Here is a 16,404-nt window from a genome sequence, read left to right as displayed (position 1 = left end):
TGAAAAAGTACAGGAGCGACTAGGTGTAGGGCTCATTTATTCTCAATTCCCTGGCTCAAAATCACTGTTTAATCAATCAAAACACAGAGTTAAATTCCATTAGGTTTATAATCAATGGCTATATGTTGCCTTCGAAAAAGGCTTAGTCTGAAAGTTCATTTAATCTTGAACAAATATTTTCCTTCTGAATCAGTGTCATCAGTACATTGAGTGCATCTGATCCATCAGAAAGAGTGTCTAAACCAAAATTTGGTATATTACAGCATGGTTTCCATTTAAAAGGTGATGTACGTTTACAGTGAATTTAGTCCTGGCAGAGGAACCAAAATTCAGAAGTTTGTGCTTTTTAACTACTGCATTTCCTTTTCATATCCAGGAAATAACAGAAGTCACAAGAACCTGGTAAAACAGTTACAGTATTTTGCTTAGCTAACCCTAGAGATTGCAAGTCTAATTGTTACAGTGAGTAACAGAGGGCCTGCAGACCAGAGTTGTATTCCTAACTCTACGACTGATTAGCTGGGGAGCTTTTGGAAATTCACAACCCCTGCATGCCTTAGTATAATCTCTATAAAATGGGCATATAGTAATTATTACCTACCTTAATGAGTTTGTAGAAATTGTGAAGAACTTACAGATACTCAGATGACAGGCAAAGAATATACATTGTAAGAAGATATAATAATTATATAATTATAATTCTAGAATTCTTTCATTATAAATTTATCAAGATAAAATAATACTCTACATATTCTGGTAAGCCATCTTAAAGCTATGGCTATTTTATAAACAAGCCCCAGTTAGCATGCAGATAATACCTGATATTGTGGGAGGAAAGCCCTGAGTGACTAAATACCATTTTTAAACGTACACATCACACCTATTTACCTGGGGTAAAATTCCAGACAGAATCTGTATTCAGTATGGAGATACTTACAAGTATATCTCCATAAGGTTAAAGTTAATTCCTTATTAATTCTCCAGGCAAGCAGCAATCAAACTTTTTTTGTAAGCAACAGAACTCCATATTCTTCCTCAAAACTAAGTTTAATTCCCAAGACTGATTCAGCAAAGCACTTAGGCACGTGCCTAATTGTGTCTTCAATGGGATTTAAATGCTTTATGCCTAAATATCTTAAGAAATCTTATGCTTGCATTAGCAATATAAACAAAGAAGAAGTTATGTTCAAAAATACACCAAGTCTGTGCTAAAGCTGTTTAGTGTCTTTATATGCAACGTGTAACAATTTAATGAAGTTAAGTTCTCCCCCTGGTGGTCTGTGACAATATGGCATTATAATACTGTGTCTCCTTTATGATTAAAAACTGTAGCATATTCTGTATGTACTATACACACACACACACACACTTCATTGAAGTTACTTTATTTTAACTATTGTAAACAAGATCATAACTTGGTCCACATGTATATTTGTGATAAGGGACATTTGCTATTGCCAGATGATTACTCGCTGGCTTGCTTTGAGATCTATGGCTGAAAATGACCATTAGAGAGCAAGATATTGATATTAAAGTATTATTTGTTTTTGATATAATTTTATGCAGTGCTCAAATAACAGTTATATGCAAGGCAACAACTATATGTTGTAATAAGATATTAATATTAGTATTATTATATATAAACTAATAGATTAAAATAATTAAAACAATTGAGCCTTTTTTTTTTGCTTTCAGCTATTCATGAAATTAATAAGAATTTCACAGTTAAGATGAATTACTCCAAATTTGATTTAGTCAATTCCTGTAAGCAAAAAGTGTAGTGAAATGGAATGCCGCTAAAAGTGTTTGGATGACTCGGTAGTTGAACAAAGTCTTTGTTGCTACTAACAATACCTGGCAGAAGATCATGAGACATGGCAACACTACTGTGTCAGCACAGGGTATGAAGTGACACTAACATCTTTTGGAGGGGCATGACGTTTCTCAGAATTTTGCATTATTACACCTATGGACATGACTCTTGGCACCTGCTTATTCTCTCTAAAATGTGCACCACGGGCCAGGCGGTTCAGCATCTGCTCCAAACCTATGATCTGTAGGCAAACACATCCAGAAACATATGCTCAGTATATTTTACCCTGATAACATCAGTCAGATTCTTGATTATTCTGCTGCTCTAGTATACTATCTCACAAGATTATATCACATATAGTGTATGCCTCAATGCATTTATGTGCCTGAGTCATCTAAAGATGCAAGTACATTCATCTTCCAGGCAAAAAGAACTGATATAAATCAAAGAAGAAAGTAATGTTGGTGGAAATCTTTGATGAACACTAGCATGCAACCCTCAAACTGCAAATAAAAAACAAAGTATACTGTAAAGCTCATGGAATTTGATTTACTTAGTTCAATACTAAAATATTGATAGCAATCATCTTAAGTGATCTTGCTAATCACATCAGTTAAACTCCCTCTTTTCACTGAAGAAAGATTCCCCTCAGCCAGAAGATGCTTCTAATGGCCTGCAGAAAACTAGAAACTGATAAATGCTGATTGTCTCATTGTTCCAAATGGGATGGCAAACAGAGATAGGCAGCTTTGCCACACCTCCTCTTCTCATTAGTGCTATTAGTAGTTTGTCTGATGTATTAGATGCATTCTTGACATTCACCCTCCCTCCCCCAAAGAGTTTACAATCTAAGGACAGTCAGACAAGTTGACAGAGTAGAAGAAGGGAATCAAACAGGGAATTGTTATACAAATTACCTAGATTCAACAATCATGTTTATATGCGGGTTATTGAGATTTTCTATAAGTGGCATAGTAGCAGTAGGCCTTCAAAAGGTACTTAAATGAAGACAAGTTAAAAATCTCACTTCTGTTAGTTGAAAAAAAAGGATGTGAGTGGAAAGACTGGGGACAGGATGGAGGAAGCTGAGAAGAAGCATAATATCTTCACTCTCTGATCATAAAAAGAAAAGGAGGACTTGTGGCACCTTAGAGACTAACCAATTTATTTGAACATAAGCTTTCCTGAGCTACAGCTCACTTCATCTGATGCATAAAGTGGAAAGTACAGTGAGCAGATTTTATATATATACACAGACCATGAAAAAATATACATTGTAAGGAGAGTGATCACTTAAGATGAGCTATTACCAGCAGGAGAGTGGGGTGGGGGGAGAGAAAACCTTTTGAAATGATAATCAAGTGGCCATTTCCAGCACATTTCCAGGAGTTAACAAGAACGTCTGAGGAACAGTGGGGAGGGGGGGATGAATAAACAAGGGGAAATAGAAAAGGAGTACTTGTGGCACCTTAGAGACTAATCAATTTATTTGAGCATAAGCTTTCGTGAGCTACAGCTCACTTCATCGGATGCATACTGTAGAAAATACACAAGATGTTTTTGTACACACAGACCATGAAAAAATGGGTGTTTATCACTACAAAAGGTTTTCTCTCCCCCCACCCCACTCTCCTGCTGGTAATAGCTTATCTAAAGTGATCACTCTCCTTATAATGTGTATGATAATCAAGGTGGGCCATTTCCACCACAAATCCAGGGTTTAACAAGAACGTCTGAGGAAAGGGGGGGGGGGGATAAACAAGGAGAAATAGGTTACTTTTTATGGTTAATCTCTAAGGTGCCACAAGTACTCCTTTTCTTTTTGCGAATACAGACTAACACGGCTGTTACTCTGAAACCTGTCAAGGGGAAATAGTTTCACTTAGTATAATGACTCAACCACTCCCAGTCTCTATTCAAGCCTAAGTTAATTGTATCCAATTTGCAAATTAATTCCAATTCAGCAGTCTCTTGTTGGAGTCTGTTTTTGAAGTTTTTTTGTTGAAGGATACTCACTTTGAGATCAGAAATTGAGTGACCAGAGAGATTGAAGTGCTCTCCGACTGGTTTATGAATGTTATAATTCTTGACATCTGATTTGTGTCCATTTATTCTTTTACGTAGAGACTGTCCAGTTTGACCAATGTACATGGCAGAGGGGCATTGCTGGCACATATCACATTAGTAGATGTGCAGGTGAACGAGCCTCTGATAGTGTGGCTGATGTGATTAGGCCCTATGATGGTGTCCCCTGAATAGATATGTGGGCACAGTTGGCAACAGGCTTTGTTGCAAGGATAGGTTCCTGGGTTAGTGGTTCTGTTGTGTGGTGTGTGGTTGCTGGTGAGTATTTGCTTCAGGTTGGGGAGCTGTCTGTAGGCAAGGACTGGCCTCTCTCCCAAGATTTGTGAGAGTGATGGGTCGTCCTTCAGGATAGGTTGTAGATCCTTGATAATGTGTTGGAGAGGTTTTAGTTGGGGGCTGAAGGTGATGGCTAGTGGCGTTCTGTTATTTTCTTTGTTGAGTCTGTCCTGTAGTAGGTGACTTCTGGGTACTCTTCTAGCTCTGTCAATCTGTTTCTTTACTTCAGCAGGTGGGTATTGTAGTTGTAAGAATGCTTGATAGAGATCTTGTAGCTGTTTGTCTCTGTCTGAGGGGTTGGAGCAAATGCGGTTGTATCGTAGAGCTTGGCTGTAGACAATGGATCGTGTGGTGTGGTCTGAGTGAAAGCTGGAGGCATGTAGGTAGGAATAGCGGTCAGTAGGTTTCCGGTATAGGGTGGTGTTTATGTGACCATCGCTTATTAGCACTGTAGTGTCCAGGAAGTGGATCTCTTGTGTGGACTGGTCCAGGCTGAGGTTGATGGTGGGATGGAAATTGTTGAAATCATGGTGGAATTCCTCAAGGGCTTCTTTTCCATGGGTCCAGTGATGAAGATGTCATCAATATAGCGCGAGTAGGGGCATTAGGGGACGAGAGCTGAGGAAGCGTTGTTCTAAGTCAGCCATAAAAATGTTGGCATACTGTGGGGCCATGCAGGTACTCATAGCAGTACCGCTGATTTGAAGGTATACATTGTCCCCAAATGTGAAATAGTTATGGGTGAGGACATAGTTCATAGTTCATCCTCATGCAACCCCAGTGAATTCATCTACTATGCAAAGCAGTTTAGAGATCTGAGCCTTCCAAAACCCCCAATCTGAACATTGCTTTTGCCTCCATTTATTTATCATGCTTACTTAATTTTTTCTTTACAAGATGTGATCTGGAGAAGAGTTCTGGTGAGGAAGTGAAACAAGGAAGTTATTTGATGACAATTTATGTGGCTGTGTTGTCTGCAAACTGTAATCCATTGAGCATGTTTTTGTTTCTTTCTACGTGGTTTTTGCTCAAAATGAGAAAGATATTACTCTCCGCCACATAGCATGAGAAGTTCTGCAAAACTTTCAGCTGCAAGTCTTCAAACTGGGCTAGAGAGATAAGTGACATTAATTGGGGTGTCTCAGAAGACTAAGTAACAACATATCACTCTATAAAAACCACACCCCCTCCTATGCAGTGCTAGTCAATGTGTGGTAACAAATGTCATGCCCCTAAATAACATTAAACTAAATCCAGCCACCACAGTTGATTGGAAACTCCACAGTATTAGGATAGTGATTATATTATTTTAAAATGACAATAAAAACTCTGCAATCAATAGGCTATGGCTGACTCCATTTCATCCTACTTATATAAGCAAGTCAGGGATGGCGTATGCTCCAGCAGCCTTTGCTTTTTATGTGTGCTGAGGTTATAAACCACAAGGAGTTCATAAAGTAAAGTTATAACTGGAGTTATAAACTGGTCAATTGGTATGCCAGTATCCAGATCTGGAACACAATTTACAAAAAAGTGAGGGTTGGTAGAGATTAAATAAGTGCTATAGTCCACTGATCCTGGAGTGATATGTGTCTGCAGAGGGTGAATAGCAGATGATACTCAACATGTTGGTTCAGAGTGCATGTGTGTGTCATTGGGTGCTATATAAATTGCACAGGTCACATAGGCCTAAAACCACCACTGCTTCATACGATTAACAACTTTTCACTTCCGCAGATAACCATCTGAGCCAAATCTCACTATTAGTTTTTAAAGTTCTCAAACTGGGGGTCGGGACCCCTCGAAGGGTCACAAGGTTATTACATGGGGGGTCGTGAGCTGTCAGCCTCCACCCCAAACCCCACTTTGCCTCCAGCATTTATAATGGTGTTAATACATAAAAAGTGTTTTTAATTTATAAGTGGGGGTGGGGGGTGTCGCACTCAGAGGTTTGCTATGTGAAAGGGGTCACCAGTACAAAAGTGTGAGAACCACTGTCTTAAGGTCAATGTGAGGTCTTGATCAGCTTGACATTTATTGTGAAAAGGAAATGTTTATTTTCTAAGATGTCTTTTTTTCCCCCCCAATAACAAAGGGCTGCAGACAGGAAGGATATGCATACCCAATTTCCAATGACTGTTCAAAACATACTTGGATCAAAAGAGTCATACACAGGTATACTTTGATTTATCAGTAGTGTAAATGACATTATCAAAGTCTCATTCACACCACACATCCATTCAACTTTTAAAGACAGGCACAGACTTAGAATTATCTGGAGATGCTTTTAAGAAGTTTTTGAAAATGTGGAGCTATTTGAAAAAAAATGCTACTAGAGTATAAAATGTTCATGTAATATATTTCCTTTCTTTGTGACACTATATGCGCCAAACTTATCTAGAACTTCTGTACCAGCGTCAGAGAACCGAAACATCTGCTTCTGAACCAAAACAAGAAGCTACTCTGTTTTCATTGCTACTGAGTTTAACGTTTTGCAAAGTCCAGTTATGTAGTGTTGTGCACAACAATTGAGATCATCAATGAAGGAAAGATTGGGCTAGAATTGTACTTGAGATACTCATGAAAACATAGTTCTGTCAATACTCACCTTTATCAGTTCACCTTTCTTTAAACTATCTGGTAAAGAACAGCATAAAATACACTGGGATTACTTAAATTGATTGTGCATTTTGCAATAAAAAGTTTTGTTGTAGATGAAAGTTAGCCAGTGTGTTTAGTTCCCATGTTACTAGTCCAGCCAAAATTTCACCATCATTTTTTACTGCTTTGTATGATGGACCAAGGGAACACAAAACATCACAGTATAACAGACTGGCAAAAGAATCATTTAACCACAATCCAAGTGAGAAAATGTTCAGTCAGTTATTAATATTATAATGGCATGTGTATGCACGCATATTGACCAATATACACATACTCACACAAATACATGCATCATTAAAAAAAAAGTTTACTGGATTAATTTAATTTACTCACAAGTCAAACCCCAGACTCTTGAGTGGTTGTATATTTACAACAGAGAATACAAGCTGCTATGGTAGTTTTCTGGTTTAGGTTGGGAGATAATATCTACCACAAACCTCTTCATCATGTAGCAAATTAGATTACCAGATTCAAGACCAGAAGGGATCACTGTGATCATCTAGTCTGACCTCCTGTGTAACACATACCATAAAACTTCCCCCAAATAATTGCCAGAGCAGATCTTTTAGGAAAAAAATAAATTTAAAAATAATCAGTGATGAAGAATCCACCACAATGCTTGGTAAATTGTCCCAATGGTTAATTATCCTGCCTTATTTCTAGTCTGAATTTGTCCAGACATCTTCAACTTCCAGACATTGGGTCACACTATACCTTTCTCTGCTAGACTGAAGAGACCCATCAAATATTTCTTCTCCATGTAGGTGATTATAGACCAGGGATCAGCAACCTTTGGCACGCAGCCTGTCAGGGAAATCTGCTGGCGAGCCGGGACGGTTTACTTACAGCGTCCGCAGGTTCGGCTGGTCGCAGTTCCCACTGGCTGGGGTTGGCCGTTCCAGGCCAACAGGGGCTGCGGGAAGCGGCACGGGACAAGGGATGTTATCAGGGCCGTCCTTAGGATTTATGGGGCCCTACACAGTATTATTAAACACTCGCGGACCCCCAGAAGAACCCCCCCACCATTGTTGACACACACCGAGCTTCATATGCAGCAGATGCTGCAGCAGCCCAGGCTAAGCCTGGGGTGGGGAGGAGGGACAAGGCAGCAAAGGATACCAAGCCGTCTGGCCCGCCTCATGGCGGTGGAGAACTACAGTTCCCCACAGAGACCCCCGTAACCTCTCCCTCATACAGAATGCACCGTGCAGGCGCATTTGGCTCTGTGAATATGGCCCCGGCCTAAGGAGGCTGCAGCATGCGCTGGGTGTGCAGAAGCCAACCTGCTGTCCTGGTGGTGCCCCAAATTTTTGGGTGCCCTATGCAGCCATGTATGCCTAAGAACAGCCCTGGATGTTATATTCTTGTTGTACTCATGTTATACCCTGTTATACCCTTGGCCTTCACAACATCCTCTGGCAAAGAGTTCCACAGGTTGACTGTGCTTGGTGTGAAGAAATACTTCCTTTTGTTTGTTTTAAACCTGCTTCCTATTAATTTTATTTGGTGACCCCCTACTTCTTGTGTTATGAGAAGGCGTAAACAACACTTCCTTATTCACTTTCTCCACACCAGTCATGATTTTATAGACCTCAATCATATCCCCCCTTAGTTGTCTCTTTTCCAAGCTCTCCTTATATGGAAGCTGTTCCATACCCCTAATCATTTTTGTTGCCCTTTTCTGAACCTTTTCCAATCCCAATATATCTTTTTTGAGATGGGGTGACAACATCTGCAAGCAATATTCAAGATGTGGGCATACCATGGATTTATATAGAGGCATGTTTTATTTTTCTTTAATCATTCTCATGGCTCTTCTCTGAATTCTCTCCAATTTATCAACATAATCTTGAATTGCGGACACCAGAGCTTAACACGGTATTCCAGTGGCAGTCACACCTGTGCCAAATACAGAGGTAAAATAACCTTTGTACTTGTACTTGAGATTCCCCAATTCCAAGGACTGCATCAGCCCTTTTGGCACAGTGTCACACTGAGAGCTTGTGTTCAGCTGATTATCCATCATGACCACTAAATCTTTTTCCGAACCAGTGCTTCCCGGGATAGAGTCCCCATCCTTTAAGTATGGCCTTCATTCTTTGTTCCCTAAGGTATACAGTTACATTTAGCTTCATTTATAATGCATATTGTTTGCTTGACCCCATTTTACCAAGCAATCCAGATTGTTCTGTATCAGTGACCTGTCCTCTTCATTACTTATCACTCCCCAAATTTTAGTGTCATTGGCAAACTTCATCAGTGATGATTTTATGTTTTCTTCCAAAGAATTCATATGAAATGTTGGGTTAGGGCCAAGAATCAATCACTTCAGGACCGCACTAGAAACATCCCCACTTGGTGATTCCTCATTTACAATTATATTTTGAGACCTATCAATGAGGCATTTTTAATCCATTTAATGTGTGCCATGTTAATTTTATACCATTCTAGTTTTATAATTGAAATGGCATGCAGTACCAAGTCATACACCTTACAGAAATCCTAGCATATTACACCAACACTATTATCTTTATCAACCAAATCTGTAATCTCATTTTAGAAAAAGATAGTTTGATATGATCTGTCTTCCATAAACCCATGTTGATTGAAATTAGTTATTTTACCCTCCTTTAATTCTTTATTATTTGAGTTCTGTATCAGCCACTACATTTTGTTTTCTGGGATCAATGTCAGATTAAAAGGCCTATAACTACTCAGATTATCCCATTTATCTTTTTAAAATATTGACACATCAGCTGATTTTAAAATGTCTAACTTTAGTAGCTGCTGTTTAACATCCTCCTGAGATACTAGTGAATAGAAGGTGTGCTATAATCATCATCTGACTATATGATTTCTATCATGCTCTCTGGAATGGCTCATGACCTTGAGCGCCAAAGCAGGGTAGAAACCTCAAACTGGTTGAATGTTCTGTAATTAGTTTTCACCAACCCAGTGATAGTAAACCCTGAAGCACTATAACAATCTTATCATGCACAGACAGTCCCCTTGGGCATTCCAGTCTATCTTGCCACCCAGGCAAGCTGGACTATGTCATAGACAGTCACTTTAGACCAAAAGTCACAACAGTATTCAGGTTACCCATGGTTCCAAAGGACAAGTCACTTACCTCAGGTCAAATGTACTCAGGTCTCAAATCAAAGACAATGCCTGTAGCCATTCCTATTATAAACTAACTAAAGATTTATTACCTAAGAAAAAAATAAGTTATTTACAAGGTTAAAATATAGGAAACATACATACATAAATGAGTTACATTCTTAGATTTATGATAAGCAGCTCTATGTCTTTCAGTGCTGACTCATGCCAAGCAACATGGGGATCTCTTGCTTATGTTTAGGAATCTTCGCCTCTCAGAGTCCAAATAGCATAAAGATCTTAGTTTCTCCTTGTCAGGGATTTTTATCCTCTCTTACCCTAGAAACCAAGTTAATGGGATGAATTTATATGCTGGTTTCCCCTTCCTGGAATCAGTCAAGAAGCTCTCTGTCCTTTGATGCTACACAATGCCTCATTTGCCTTTGATGGGCCATATTGTGTGCAGGATGAGCGCTTTACATTAACTAAAAACTGCAAGGAGTCCTTTATTTGGACATAAGCTTGCGTGGGATATAACCCACTTCATCAGATGCATGGAGTGAAAAATACAGTAAGCAGGTATAAATACACAGCACATGAAAAAAAGGGAATTGCCTTACCAAGTGTGGGGTCAGTGCTAATGAGGCCAATTGATTAGTGGAGCTACTGCCCTTGTCTGGAGGAGCGGGGAAGGGAATGAATTGAAGCAACTGAAACAATTCTGTAGTGTAGTCACTTCACACCATAAGAAGCGTCATTGGCATTGTGAATAGAAAATAGCTGTGGGCATATTTGCAATGGTGTTTTCCTTGTATCTCTCTACGGCAACCAAGCAGGAAATGCTGAAGCTACGGAGGAGATCTGGCAAGGAAAAGAGTTAGTTGATGAGGAGAATTGGAAATAATCTGTACCCTACAAAAACCCAGAGGTACTAAGAGCATTATAGACATGCTTCTCTGATTCTGACTGTGATCATTAGAGAATATATTTGTCCTTTCTATTCTTTCGTGCTGATTTTAAAATCCTTGGGTCAGAGACCATTTTTATTTAGGACCTCTCTGGTTGAGGCCTGTAGTCACTATCAAAATGTTACATAATAACAATGTGTCAATAAAGAGGACTGAGAAGAAAGGGGTGCTGAATTATTGTAGTTATGATGGCTGGTGGTGCTATTCAAAGGCATCATTCTTCTCAGGCTGAGATTCAGCAAGCACAATAAACTAGATCACATCTTTTTCTGGATGCATCCTCCATGATTTGGAACATAATAGCAGCAATAGAAAGCGTATTAGCAACATCATGCCTCTTGAATTGACCTTTGGTTGAACCTCTACAGTTTGTGCAGAGGGGACCGAGAGAAGCTGTAGAGGTAATTTATTCATTGAGATTTTATCATTTCATTGACTTTGTCAACTGAGCCTTGTTCATAAAATCCTATGGCTGTGGGTTAAGAAAAAGGTCTTCCAAAATTATTCAAAGCTTCTGGAACCGACTTTCTCTTTAAAAGAGACTTCAGAAAACAGGTATGGAAGAAAGCAGCCTGAAATTCACATGGGACCGTTAAGGATATGGGAGAAAGGCTTAGCAAGCAAGCCCCCTGCTGATCACCCTGTTTATGCTGTGCCAGGCCCTCAAGCCTTCTCTAGCACACGCGTGCGTGCGCACACACACACACAGAAGTAAGGCCACACCCAGCTGCAGACACAGACAGATCAGCTGTGTGTGAGAGGATTCAGCTCGGAGATTCACCCAGAACTCACATGCACACCCCCTTTGGGGAGTAAACTCAAAATAATATTGTCTTGTGCTGTATAGAAAAATCTACACAGTGCAAGCTCATAAAAATCACCATCTCCCTCAAGGTGGAGAGAGAGAGATGCACAGCTTCTTGCCCCCCTCCCCGCCCCCTGATATGAATTGCACAAACTGGGTTATGTTATAAATAAGAAATAAGTTTATTAACTACAAAAGGTAAATTTTAAGTGATTATAAGGGATAGCAAACAGAACAGAGCAGATTACTGAGCAAGTGAAACAAAACATGCAAACTAAACTCAATACACTAAAGAAACAGGTTACAAAATGTAATTTCTCACCCTAAATGTTGTTTTAGGCAAGGGACAGAGTGTCTGTAGCTTAGAGTTCCAGGTATTTCTCTTTACCGACTAGACTCCTGTCTTAGTCTGGACTCAGCCCTTACCTTTCCGTCAGCTCAGTTCCTTTATCTCTTCAGGTACTTTCAGCAGTCTTTCTTCTTGGGCAGGAAGGCAATGGAGAAGAGTCCTGTTTGCCTTACTCCCCAGGCTTAAATAGAATTTACATTTCCTTTGTTTCCAGTGGAAAAGTACCAGCAGTGTCCAAGATGGTACTTTGTATCAGGTGACATTATCACCTGACCTTGCAGTGTCAAAGCAACCATGAAATCAGGTTTATTTGTAATGTCCACGGGAAGGCACTCCAGGAAGATGGAAGATCCACATCTTTAAAGACTCACTGTCTTTTCCTAATGGCCCATCAAGACAGATTGCTTACTGTCTGGTAGGTGTCTCCAAGTATAACCACAGTTGTAATTGTTACATAGTCAATATTCCTAACTCCAGATACAGAAATGATATGTGCATACAAATGGGATAATCACATTCAGTAAATCACACCCTTTCCAATGATGTCTTACATGAGCTATCTTGCATAAAATATATCTTAGTTATATCATATTCATATCATAAGCATATTTCTATAAAGACTATGGAGCATCACATCACACCATCCACTAACACACATGCTGCAAACTCCCTCCTCAGTTTCTGCCCTCCTTTATCCCAGTTATTTGCTTACAGAGAGGCTGCAAAAAACTCTGATTTCACCCCCTTCTTTTTCCCTCCCAATTCTCCCTTAATTTTTTTCTCAATTAATTTTGTGACCTACTGGTATCACTGCAGCCCATTGCTAATACATTTTAGAATGAAAAACCCTATCAGAAGCACAGAAAATGAGGTAACACCAGACAATCACTGCTGTGCAGTATTATTTTGAGATTTCCCTCTCTGAGGTTCCTAGCTGGCAGGGTCATGCACCCTTTCTGACTACATGTAATAAACAAGAAAAGATACATAACGGAAAAGAAGTCAGTTCTAGTTTGCACCTGATCTTTTAACTTTCTTGTTAGGGTCATGCAAACCTTTCTCCTTTGTTTGCAATATGAAAATGAAATAAAATAACCTTCCTCGCCCCTCAAAAATCCACACATTTTTTAAGTGCAGTATTGATTTATTTTCAGAGTCTGATATTTACCTGACTGCTTACACATGTACAACCCAATGGGCACATTCTTCATACAATTCCCAATGAATCAGTCCTACAAGTACAACTGTCACAAACACTTAGATGTGGTTTTGTTGCTCTACACATGCTGCAGCCTCTGCTCTTCTCTCCTTTCATTATCTCTGATGTACTGGCTCCTGCTTATATTTTAATCACTTCTGCTTTCATAAATGAACCGTCAGGTACTTTATTTATTCTGTGTGCATGCACACACACAAATCTTTACGTTTATTTTTATGCAAAAGAGGAAGCAGCAAACGGATGCAGCTCAAGCAAATCAGCAGCTCAAAAGAAACTTGTTTTACAAATTAATGCTTCAAAATTGGACACATCCTCTGGTGACCCATTTAATTGCTACTTAGAATTGGTACTAATCCTTCGTGTAACACTTTTGATATTAGAATTTTTTAAAATAAAAATAAAATAATGTAACCTTAATATAAGCCTTCTACTAGGTATCATTCGTGGCAGGAAGGTTTAAAGTCAATGACACCTAGAAGTCACATTTAAAATAAATAAAATGACTGGCTCGAGCTCTCACTTAAAACTTTATCCTCTCCCAGGTTTAAGGAATTTAAAATTTAAATATCACAGTCACCTCTACAGGTGCTTCTTCCCCTCAGGCACACAGACGGGAATCCTCAGGACTATGAAACCACAGATATCTTTTATTTGGGGTAAAAACAAACCACAAATGTACATAAAAGCAAATGAGCAAAACCCCCAGCATTGTATGAGAGGTACGGCTGACTCCACAAACCCAGATATTAATTGAGGCCCAGAACTCTTACTCACCAAACAATGCCCAACCACCAAAACCTCATTCACTAAGCCAATTAGAGTGACTCTGCAGTGATCCTAATCACTACAGGTGGTTCTCCTCAGCCTGTCCACTGCAGTCCAGAGAAGGCCACACCGTCAGTTCCAACTCTGATCTGTGTATACTCAGTTCAGTCCCACAAAGTCAGCTCCACTAGCTTGGCCGCTGCTTGACCCAGTCAAATTAAATCAACTCCACCTCTGTCAGGTCCAGACAAAGTCAGCTCCCCTGTAGGGCCAGCACTACACAGGACACCAAATTTCTCAGCAGGAAACCCAGAGCAAATGAAGACACCCCTGGCCATGGCCTTTCTAATTCCCTTGTTGAATATGGGCTCATTACCCCATCAGAATCCACTATCTGTCATCTCTGGGTGACTCACTTTCCCCCAGCTATTCCTGTCACAGTTTCTCCCCACTTCCATAAATATATTTATATTCACTATTTAATATCACTTCCAGAAAGCACAATTTTTTGTGGGGAATTCAAAAATTCAGCTCTGTTTGTATATAATTTTCACTATCCACTGCACTTGCTGGCTTCAGTTAAGACTAGATGGAAAAATACTGAAATATCCCCAAAAATGTTAGGGCCAAATATCATCTGCTCTAAGTCGGGATAGCCAATAGAACTATGACAATTTATACCAGTATCCTTGGTACTTCCAACGACTATAGGCTAAAACAAAGAAGTAAGGGAAATCACTTGAGAATTCTTGTGCTTGTGAGATCCCAGCTCAGTTTCCCTACCCAAAGAGAGTAGTATACTTTTGGATAAACTCTAAACAGACATTCATGCTTTTACATCTGTGATAAATGAAGGGGGGAGCTCCCTTTTATGGACACCCAGCTAGCTATAAAGGTCCCTCTTGGTGGCTGTTTGCTTTACCTGTAAAGGGTTAAAAATTCCCCAGGTAAAGAAAAAGGAGTGGACACCTGACCAAAAGAGCCAATGGGAAGGCTAAAACTTTTTAAAATGGGGAAAAAAGCTTTCCCTTTGTGTCTCTGTTGTTCTCTCTGGGCTGAAGAGATGGGAGCAGCTGAAATGCTGGGTAAAGTTTTGACCAGGTACGAAAATTCATCGTCCATACCTAGAAGAATTAATTGGGACAGGGAATGTTTAGATAAATGCGATCAGGGTTATTTCTTTTATTTTCTGTAAGGCTTGTGGATTCCTCCATGCTAACCCCAGATGCTTTTGTTTGCCTGTAACCCTTAAGCGGAACCCCCAAGAAAGCTATTTTGGGTGCTTAATTTTTGGAATTCATATTTTAAAATCTAGCAAAAGCCTAAGTTCCAGATGTATTTTCTTTCTTTTAGTTTTTAAAAAAATTTACCTTTAAGAATCTGATTGGTTTTGTGTCTTAAAAGGTCTGTGCATATGTTTTTCAACTAGCTGGTGACAACAGCTGGGTTTCCCTTTTGTTGTTTTCTTTCTCGGCTTCCCTGAGGGAGAGGTGGAAAAGCTGAGGGGCCTCAGAGAAAACTTCCCAAGTGAGTTTTTCCAGGATTTGCAAGAGGCAGTTTTTCACTTGGGTGGTGGCAGTGTTTACCAAGGTCAGAGAAAAGCTTTAACTTTGGGAGTTTAATACCAGCCTGGAGTGGCCAGTATTAATTTTTTAAATCCTTGCGGTCCCCCACCTTCTGCACTCGAAGTGCCAGAACTGGGAATCAGCCTTGACATGGTGGCAGAGCAGTGGGATCATTCTGAACCAGAAGCACAGACCTCAGGATTTTAAAAGGACACATTTTTCCTTTTGGCTGCTTGAAAGCCAGGGAATTTTCTCTTTTCTTTGCTGCCTGAGGGGGAACAGGCAAGGAGAGGGTTCAGCCTGCCAAGCCAGCGAGTCCAACAAGCAGGTTTGGTTTTTTTTTTCGTTTCTAGCTTTGTAGCAATGAAATAGTTAGGCTAGAGTAGGGCAGCCTGTGCATGAGGTTGAGGTCAGGCACCGAAACCTTAGAAAAACCAGGCTTCCCAAAGCGGCACACCATGGAGAAGACAGACCCAGATCAAGCCCAGACATCCAACCCCATGATGGAAATGAAGGGAGCCAATGGGCGAACAGGAACTTCTCAGGAGGGAAGAGGACCAGCCTTTCCCCAACCGAGATCCTGGTGCCAAGATGGAGGGATGCCCTTAACCCAGACCGAGTTCTGTCTGCGGAAGACAGGGATTTCTTCCTACAGATGATGCACTTGGAGAGGGAAGCGGAAAGAGAGGCGAAGCACTTTGAGTCAGAAATGCAAGCAAAACACTTGGAGGCAGAGTTAGAGCTGAAGTGCTTAGAGCTGGAAAGGGCTAAGCTGGGTCTACCAGGTAACCCTAAC

The 16,404-nt window shown here is 40.0% G+C and overlaps 1 protein-coding gene across 1 annotated transcript in view; it reads right to left on the bottom strand.

The window, feature by feature from the left end:
• The window catches only part of DNTT (DNA nucleotidylexotransferase), a 478,907-nt gene that overhangs the window by 315,478 nt on the left and 147,025 nt on the right, over nucleotides 1-16,404 (bottom strand). The window lies entirely within an intron of this gene.

This window comes from Lepidochelys olivacea (assembly GCF_965140295.1).
Source record: "Lepidochelys olivacea isolate rLepOli2 genome assembly, chromosome: 7".
In the NCBI taxonomy this organism is placed as follows: domain Eukaryota; kingdom Metazoa; phylum Chordata; order Testudines; family Cheloniidae; genus Lepidochelys; species Lepidochelys olivacea.
This window is presented reverse-complemented; position numbering and strand designations above follow the sequence as displayed.